This window comes from Lepus europaeus, chromosome 2 (genome assembly GCF_033115175.1).
Source record: "Lepus europaeus isolate LE1 chromosome 2, mLepTim1.pri, whole genome shotgun sequence".
Taxonomy (NCBI): domain Eukaryota; kingdom Metazoa; phylum Chordata; class Mammalia; order Lagomorpha; family Leporidae; genus Lepus; species Lepus europaeus.
In genome coordinates, this window is record NC_084828.1 from 65,728,265 (window position 1) to 65,738,554 (window position 10,290).

General features: G+C 40.2%; 1 pseudogene; it reads left to right on the top strand.

Annotated features, from left to right (window-relative positions):
* The first annotated feature begins 247 nt into the window (after nucleotides 1-247).
* On the top strand, nucleotides 248-2,591 carry LOC133751013 (mini-chromosome maintenance complex-binding protein-like; annotated as a pseudogene).
* The last annotated feature ends 7,699 nt before the right edge of the window (nucleotides 2,592-10,290 follow it).

The following is a 10,290-nucleotide window of genomic DNA, read 5'->3' on the forward strand; positions in this document are numbered from 1 at the left end:
CTTCTCTCCAATTCTCCCCTGGGAAGGCATTTCCTCTGTTTTTCTCCTCTTATCTTTCCATGGTCAAAATCAGCAAATCTTTTTCCTATTCAGTTGTCTTGGAATCTACTTATTAAAATTCTTATTTGGTGGCCATTGTGCGAAGTGGAGGCTAGGGGCCCGCGCCTGCCGCTCGCCTGCGGCTCCTTGTCCGCCGCCGCTCCGGAAGGCGCGGGGAGGCCGGGCGGTGTGCGCCCCGCGGCTCGTCATGCGTGGCCGAGCTCCTGAGGAGGCGCTGGGCACCGGCCGCCCGGCAGTGCTCGGCTCGAGGATCCCCGCCGCCGCCGCCCCGGCCGCGGCCCTAGGAGAGATGCCCTGTGGGGAGGACTGGCTCAGCCACCCGCTCGGGATCCTGCAAGGCTTCTTCGAACGAAAGTGGGCAAATGCACTGTCCGGGCTTCTCTGAGAACAGGGTGGATGTATTCCTCCACTAAGCCCTGGTCATTTGCTGTTCATCGTCCGGAATGCTGGAGCTGACGACCAATATGCAAAGTACGGCCCCGAAATGTCAAGTGCAGGTTAAATTGCAGCATTGTTGGGTTAAGAAGGTGCAGCCTAAAATGGGGTTAATCCTGACTGGGAGAAGAAAGTAATTGAATATTTTAAGGAAAAGCTGAAGGAAAATCATGCTCCTAAATGGGTACCGTCATTGAATGAGGTTCCCCTTCACTACTTGAAACCCAACAGCTTTGTGAAATTCCGTTGCATGATTCAGGACATGTTTGATGCCGAGTTTTACATGGAAGTCTATGAGACGGTTAACCAGAACACGAAAGCACATGTTCTTCACTATAGAGATGTAGCAGAGTGTGGGCCTCAACAGGATCTTGACTTAAACTCTCCGCGATCTATCACTCTGGAAAGGCAAACTTTCTATTTTGTTCCAGTGCCTGGGGAGTCCACATGGGTGAAAGAGGACTATATCAATGCGAACCAAGCCCGAGTCAGTCCCTCGACGTCGTACACTCCCAGTCGTCACAAGAGGAGTTATGAAGATGATGAAGATATGGATCTACAGCCCAGTAAACAGAAAGACCAGCATGCTAGTGCCAGGCAAGCAGGGAGTGTTGGTGGTCTTCAGTGGTGTGGAGAGCCAAAGCGCTTAGAGACTGACGCTTCTGCTGGGTAGCAGCTGAACTCCCTGAACCTGTCTTCTCCTTTCGATCTGAATTTCCACTGCCGGGAGAGAAGGGACCTGCATGCCTTGTGAAGGTGTATGAAGATTGGGACTGTTTCAAAGTAAACGACATTCTGGAGTTGTATGGCATACTGTCTGTGGATCCTGTGCTCAGTGTACTGAACCATGATGACGGGATGCCTCTGCGCTGCTGGACCGGATGGAGTGCACAGACGCGGCCGAAGAGCAGCGCGTGCACAGCCCGCCTGCCTCGCTGGTGCCCAGGATTCACGTGGTTTTAGCCCAGAAGTTGCAACACATCAACCCTTTGCTGCTGACCTGCCTTAATAAAGAAGAGAGCAAAATCTTTGTCTCAAGTTTCATGTCTGAACTGTCTCCAGTCAGAGCAGAACTGCTTGGATTCCTCACTCACGCCCTCTTGGGAGATAGTCTGGCTGCGGAATACCTTAGATTGCATCTCATCTCTACAGTGTGTACAAGAAGAGATGTTCTTCCTCTAGGAAAACTTAGCTAACCTGAGTGGTTGCCCACGAAACAGCACCTTCACAGAACACTTATATCGAATTATTCAACATCTTGTTCCAGCGTCTTTTCGCCTACAGATGACGATAGAGAACATGAACCATTTGAAGTTCATCCCCCACAGAGACTACGCAGCGAATCGCTTGGTCAGCGGACTCCTGCAGCTGCCCAGCAATACCTCCTCCCTCGTCGTTGACCAGACGCTCCTGGAGCAGGGTCAGCTGGACAGCCCAGGGGTCCACAATGTGACTGCCCTGAGCAAGCTCATAACCTGGCAGCAGGTGGATTACCACTTCAGCTACCACCAGATGGAGTTCCCTTGCAACATCAATGTTCTCATCACCTCGGAAGGGCGCTCCCTCCTGCCGGCCGACTGTCAGGTCCACTTGCAGCCCCAGCTCCTCCCAGCCAACATAGAGGAGCACATGAGCAGCCTGCTCGCCGCCGTGCTGCCCTCTGTGCTCAACAAGTTCCGCGTCTACCTGACCCTGCTGAGGTTCCTGGATTACAGCATCTCTGACGACGTGACCAAGGCAGTGGAAGACGACTTCGTGGAAATGCGTAAGAATGACTCTCAGAGCATCACCACCGATGACCTGCACCAGCTGCTTGTGGTGGCCCGGTTTCTGTCGCTCAGCGCTGGGCAGACAACTCTGTAGCGAGAACGGTGGCTCAGAGCAAAGCAGCTGGAGTCGTTAAGGAGAAACAGGCTTCAGCAGCAGAAGTGTGTGAATGGGAACGAACTGTAACGATCTGACACCTCTGAGGAGGAGGGGGCGGATCAGAGCCACGTTATTGTAGAATTCAAATGCCATTTATACTACATCGTTTTATAGACAATTTCTATCAGAAACCAATGACTTTTCTTGAAATCAAGCCTGGTAACATCTGAAGTTTATATGATATTCATTTAGGGCTTTTACCTAACTGATTCTATGGAGCTTTTGAAGTTTGTTTTATAATTATATAAATTAGTAACAATGTACAAAAAAACATATTTGATATTGAACATTTAATATTGATAACATTGTTGATTATCCCATTTCCTGAGCTCCAGCTAAGTCACAGGACAAACTTTGTTGAATTGCTAATGTTAACTTCATTTGAAGATTACTGAAATTTCAAGGTTAGAGAACTCTTTGCAATTAATGGTGGTTTGTTCAGGTCTGGGTCTAGGGCGCGGGTGTCCTTGCCACCGACCCACACAGCTGGCAGAAACGCTGGGCTCTGGCAACTCTCCCCACTTAGTGGACGGGCTCGGGCCTGGGGGTGTGACACGTAGCAGTGCCTCCCAGGCTTTTGGATGTCACGGACCAGAAATCTTTCCAAAAACTTATGGGATGGGGTTGCCAATTTATTTTGCTAAGTAATCAGAAATAAATCACTGTATTATCACTCTTTTTTCATAAAAGGATAATCTCACAGAGTCCTTTCAATGGAATAAATTCCGCTTTTTGAAAAGCACCTGTCCTCACTGTTCTCATTGGATCCCAGTGGATTGAGAACCCCTGACGGGACTCACCTGAGGGACTGCTGCCCTGCAGTTGTGCCCAAATATGAAATAAGCAAAATAGTAAACTTCGGGGAGAAAAATATTATAAATCGCATTTCCCTGAGTTTTGAGCTTTTTAGGTTTATCAGTTACTTTCAAATGCATTAGATCAAACTAACGTCTGCTGCTCCAGCAAAGGCCTGGGAAAACTACAAGTAGTTTTCCGGAGATCACCTAACAACTCTAATACTCTTTTACAGGAACAAAAATTTTTCGGGTAGCTAGAGAGCAAACTGATACACTATGTAGTGTGACTGTGGCCACAAGAGTCTCCAGAGGCTTAGGATGTTGCTTTTCTAAAGCTGTCAGTGGTACACGAGGAGGATTTTCGTTTAGTCAGTAACTTACCTAGTTGGAAACAGATCCAATGATCCCTTACGTTTTTTCTGTGAGGCCTAAGTTGACATTGTGAACCACGGAAATGGAGTCAGCCTTGAAAATTCAAGGGATTTGAATGCCTAGTGAAGGGAAGTAAAAATTCATAGTTCAACTTTTCTTAAAGACAAATCTATTTTTATAAACTAATGTCAATAATGTTTATATTAGAATTCTAACTGGTTTTCATTTTTATAACTGGTAGACTAGACCTTCCTTAAACTTTTAAAAATAAAGTGTCCACTGGATTTGTGATAATGGATTTTTTTTTTTTTTGATAGGCAGAGTGGACAGTGAGAGAGAGAGAGAGAGAGAAGGGTCTTCCTTTTTGCCGTTGGTTCACCCTCCAATGGCCGCTGCTGCCGGTGCATTGTGCTGATCTGAAGCCAGGAGCCAGGTGCTTCTCCTGGTCTCCCATGCAGGTGCAGGGCCCAAGCACTTGGGCCATCCTCCACTGCCTTCCCGGGCCATAGCAGAGAGCTGGCCTGGAAGAGGGGCAACCGGGATAGAATCCGGCCCCCCAACCGGGACTAGAACCCAGTGTGCCAGCACCGCAAGGCGGAGGATTAGCCTGTTGAGCCACAGCGCCGGCCGATAATACATTTTCCTTGTCCTAGAACAAAGTAGACAAGTTACCGTGAGTCTAATTTGCCAATGTAAACTGTAATTTACCAAAGAGAAATACACAATTTGCTTGGTCTTGCAGAAAAGTTCCTTTAAGAGAACCCTCTGTCCAATAAATAAAAACTTCCCAAATTACCAGTAAAAAAAAAAAAATTCTTATTTGGTGAATTATTTTAAGATTTTTTACTTCAGGAATAGCATCCAATCCCAGAGTCTGCAGAGCAGCGACAAGACAGCAGAACCACTCAGATAATTCTTTCTTATGGTGTGTTATCATCACCTCTGACCTTTGACCACTGGACTCCATAGCACCCACACCTGGGGTTGTAACAAATTATCTCCAGACACTGCCAAATGGCCCCTGGAGGGCAACAATTTCCATTATTAAGGATCAATGCCATAGAAAGAAGACTAAAGGAAGAGTGACTGGTATATTAGGTGATCATAAAGAAAACCTGACAAACACTGGACTTTTGAATCATATACAGAGACCATGACATTGACACTCAAGCCACATAGGTCCATCTGTTTGTCAATTATACCCTCTTTCTTGGGCCTAAGAATAGCACAATTGTATGCAGGCAAATTACTACTGTTGTAGGTCCTTACTATCCCAAACAATGTCTTGACTGGAAAATGTGAAACTCAAGCTACTCACCCCATAATCTCTATCTTTATTTCAATTCACAAAGGAAGATATAGCTAGCTTCATTTCAACTTTTGGTGTGAGTTATGCCCTCAAACCTCCTTTTTTCTTAACAAGACTGTACTTTGAGTTACACCAGCTTTTTGGACTCCAGTTTTGCAGATGTTTGAATCCTACAAGGAAAACCGTCAAATATTTAGAATTCTATAAATAACACTTTGTAATAGTGTATCCTTTTCTATATTAATAATAACTCTGTGTTATCCAAAGATTCTCTAGGATTCACCATGATTTGTTGTCTATGTCTTGATATTTGGTTTAAGCTAATCTAGAGGAGATATCAATCCATTCACTCTGTTCCTTATTAAACCAATCTGAGCTTGCTTCTACGACTAGCAGGGCTAGACAGTTCCACCTCGAGAAATTAGTGTGGAAGGAAGAAGCCATCACCAGTTTGAAGGGAACATCAATAAAACCTGGGCAGGTTCAGTAGGTGGTGGTCCAAATTTCTCTTGTCTGGTAGATAATCTGTTCATGATCTTCAGAAAGAAACTTCCCATTAATATCAGACCTGGTGGAAAGAAGTCAAAAGAATCAGATTATATTCAAATAGTAATAGGATAGTCATTCTGAGTAGATGAGTACTGTACTAACTCTAAGAGGCTGTTATGTTGGATAATACTGCTGGTGTACCCTTATTCTGAAGGCTTTGTTTCTAAAGTCTTTTGTTTATGATTAATGGATTAATTTTAATGCTTGTATTCTTAGATACTTGATCCAAATTTAGTGGGTCACAATTGGTCTTTAGATCATAGTAGGTGGTACTGAAGATACTTCTTACAAGAACATTGGTTAGAAAAACTGAATTGAACATAAGTGTACTCTTTGATTGCTGGTACGTCATATGTGCCTGTATCCAAATGCATTTCACCACTGACTATACTCATCAGATACTAGAGCAATGGGATCCTGATTTTATAATGTGAACCTCCAAAACCAAGAGGGAAAATAAATCTTCTCCTTTGTAAGTTAGCTCCTTTCAGATATTTTAGTTGTAGCAATGAAATAACTAATACAGAGGAGATCCTCTCTTTGGTATCTCTCATTTGACCTACAGCATTAGAGTCATAAACATGAGAAGTCACAGATACATATATAGAAAATGCACATTGAGACCCACCCATAACCACTCATAAATTAACATAGTCATAGATAGAAACACACAGGCTTTATTTTCTCCTTAAGAGTGTTGCTTAAAATGTTTCCATATTCACCAATAAATGAGCCATCTGAATAAAACCAAGTTGTCTTTTGAATCTCAGCAATATTACCAACTCTAAAGTCTTCAATGTCTTGGATATTGATTAGGTCCGCCTCTGTACATAATCCCCTTTATTGGAGTGTTAAGAAATTGTTTTCAAGGGCCTAGCACTATGTCTTGGTGGGTAAAACAGCCACCTTCTGTGCTGGCATCCCATATGGGCACTGGATCAAGTTCTGGCTGTTCTACTTCAGATCCAGCTCTCTGGTAATGTGCCTGGGAAAGCAGCAGAGGATGGCCCAAGTCCTTGTTCCCCTGCACCCCATTGTGGAATACCTAGAAGAAGTTCCTGGCCCTGGTTCAGCCTGGCCAAGCTGTGGTCATTGTGGCCATTTGGAGAGTAAAGCAGTAGATGAAAGGCCACTCTCTCTCTTTGTCTCTTTCTCTCTCTGCCTCTCTATAACTCTGCCCTTCAAATAAATAAATAAATAGATAAATAAAAGACAGATAGATAGATGGCTAAAAAGGAAATCTTTTCCAAAATAATACTGCTTTTTCTAAGACTATATTTTATGTTGTGTAAAAGAAGAGATTATGGTGTATAATTAACATTATTTTGATCATAGCACCCAAAAATGATGAGAATAAGAGATGTGATACAGTTTAGTGATGATAGGGACAAAGAAGATGATACAGAAGTGCTAAGACAAAGCATATACTCATTCAACACTAAATAAAGGAACATTTACTATGTCCTGAGCTCTATGCAAAGTTCCAAGAATGCTGTAAATAACAGTTAAAAAATATGATCTGTTTGCTTTTGGAACTTAGAAGGTTACAGAGTATTAACAAACAAAATGAAAAATTAACAATATGAGGTTTCAACAATGGTATGTAATTTAAAAAGTAGGGTTATTTTTCCCTTCTGCTTATTAATCTATTCTCATTACACATGAAATAAAACCAGTATACACACACATACAGGCACATACTAGTAAATATAATTCTTTAAAGTCCAAAATAATTGGGTAATATATAATATCACATGCAAAAATGTGGTTTATGCATTTTATTTAAATAATTTGACACACATAAAATCATAGATATTTATAGGGTACTATGTAATATTTTGCTGCATGTATGCATTGTGTAACATCTAATCAGGGTAAATATATTTATCATTTCTAGCATTTACCATTTCTTTATAGAGAAAACATCTGATTAATCAAAAATTAAACAAATAAGAAAATATAACTGCACCATAAACTAATCAGTACAGAGTCTACTATTTGATTTTTAAATTGAGTGATATTTATATGTAACACAAATTAACTTATTAGCACAGAAAACAATTCTCCAAGTGAAAGAAAAGGCTTATTGCCTGATTTAATCTGCTAAGTGGTTGTAAAACAAATGTTATCTTTAATGTTATAAACAAAAAAAATTGCCTGCATTAACCTACCTTATGTTTATGCAAACTGGAGATAATTGACATTTATTTAAGGGATAATAGGTTTACAAAAGATTATATTGGAACCACTGCAAACTACAATTATCAACTTCTACTTATAACTTGAGCTGAAGTAGGTATATTTCTCTAATAATTACTCATAATTGATATAATAATCCAAGTTATAAATGAATTTTTGATAAAACCTATACAGTTCTTCAGTATCTATTTTTTTATAGTATAAGCTCATTGGCAAATTTAAGTATTAACTACATCAATAACAGATTTTTCATTAAGCACCAGCCAGTTTCTGGGGTGAGGCAACCTGGAAGCAGAGCTGGGAATCCCAGCACTCAGAGAGGTCCATCTGGTGGACTAAAGGGATGAGATGGCCAGAAACTCTAGAGAGCAGGTGGATGCATTCACATACTTGAGAGCTAACTAAACCAGCGATGAGTAAACTCATCAGTATTAGCCTGTCCACATAAACCCATGGTTGGATCACAAGCAGATTTTTTTTACTTCACTCTTCTAGTCACCAATATTGGCAATGTTGTCCAATTGAGAATTTAGCTTTTAAGTCCTTTCTTCAGAAACTAGAGTCTTATTTTTTAGAAAACATTTTTTTTTCTGCAAAACAAACCATGCCCTGGCCATGATAAAATAAAAGAATAGATTTACAGTGTGTGCGTGTGATGTGATTTAATGGCATAGCAAATTCTCATTACTTTCAAGATAGTTATTCAACAACAGCAAAGGAGAAAACTTGGAAGGATAATAATGCATTATACACAACACTAAAGATAATGATGAATTTCTTAGAATTGATTGGGAGGAGAAAGTTGACTGTATAAATGCTAGTCTGAGACAGTTTCAAATAAATTGGGGAAGTGTTTAGTTTACATGGATGTCAACAGGATACTAGTCCAATGGTGATAATGACCGGAACTGTAGACATGATTCTGAGGGATAGATAATGAAAGAGGGGTTTTTGTCATCTCTGCTGATTGCTGTAATTTAAGACTCTTTTGTGTACCAGATGAGTATTGCTAATCCCCAGAACAATCCCTGTGTTGAGAGAATTTATAGGCGAAGAAACAAGGGTGAGGATTGAGAAAGTTAAGTTTCTCACACAAGGTCTCATATCTAGCAAATAAGGTGACTAAGTTATTCAAACTTATGAGTGTACATTGTATTGCAGTACATAGTGCATTTGTTTATTTCTGCCCAATACTCCATCAACTGCAGCTATCATTAAATATATATACTAGACATTAATATTTTTGATTGAAGAGTATTTTATTCCTTATTCTTAAAAGCATTTTGATCTCATTTTGGGCTGTGTTTTCTTTTGTGTATCTCCTCAATGGAGATACATTCCTTCCATTCCTTGTCCTTGCCTGGATGGAGGAAGGGGCTATATTAGAAACATGCTTTTGTTCAATATATTGAATACTTCCTTGTGGAATTTTGGATTCTTGAAAAAGTGATGCCAGAAATAGTTTGAAGTTCGTTGTTTATAGTGGGATTCAGATTAAGTTGTTCTTATGAGTGTACTAGTTTTGCTCTAATTTTCCAAGAATCCCTTGGTTCCCCCTCATTATCTGACATGTTTCCCAGCCAACCTTTGATCCAGTTAAGTTTGTAGCCTTCAAGAGTATTCTTTTTATGCTTAGCTTAGTCAGAGTTGGTTTCTATTGCTTATTACCAAGAACTCTTAATTAACAATGTTATGAAATGGATTCTGCCAAATCATGTCCAAGGGAAAAGGCAATGATAAAATGGACAACAAAAAGAGAAAAGACAAAAGTCTTAAAAATCAAACAAATATTTCTTAAAGTCTCATGTTAGTTTTTATCTCTAACATTCCTTAGTAGATGACAAAAAGAAACAACTACATCCAGAAACGTTAAGTATTAGCCTTACTGGGTCCATTTCTAAGATTCAAAAACCAAGTATTTACTCAAGGGAACTTTTTTACTTAATCAGAATGAGAACATCGGAATCATCTATATTTTAAGTTTTGGACACTACAAAGATTTTTCAAAAATTCAATTTGATATTTTGTGTGGGCTTGCTGCACCTGTCGAACAGAACCTGAAGGAGGGAGTGGGAATGAAAAGAAGGACAAGGGTGCAGAGAATGGAGCCAAGACAAAGGGCTGATCAAGGCTCATTTATTCCAGTGGATATGAAGACTAAGGAAGAGGAAATAGAGGTAGGTTGGATAACAGGTATCAAAGAACAGTCATATAGAAATAATAAATGAATATCATTCACCATAAGATATTATGTACTGTATAAATAATTGGAAGAAAGGAGCTGTAAGGTTACAAACACAGAATAGATAAGAAAATGGAAAGTCCAACTTACTGGTTTGACATTCTTGCCCTGTGTATATGTTTAATGTTGAACTACATCCATAAAAAATGTACAAGTATTACACATAAATCAAATTTTAAATAAAAGAATTTTTATTAAAAATGTGATATCAGCTTACACTTATCCAAGTGGCTGTTATGAAAAATATAAAATTAAGAAGCATTTGGGTGAATGTGGAGAAAAGAAACGTTTTGCACATTGTTGGTGAGAATGTAATTAATTCAGCAATTATACAAATAATACGGATGTTACCCAAAAAATTCAAAAATAGGTATACCATATGATTTGGTACTACCAACACT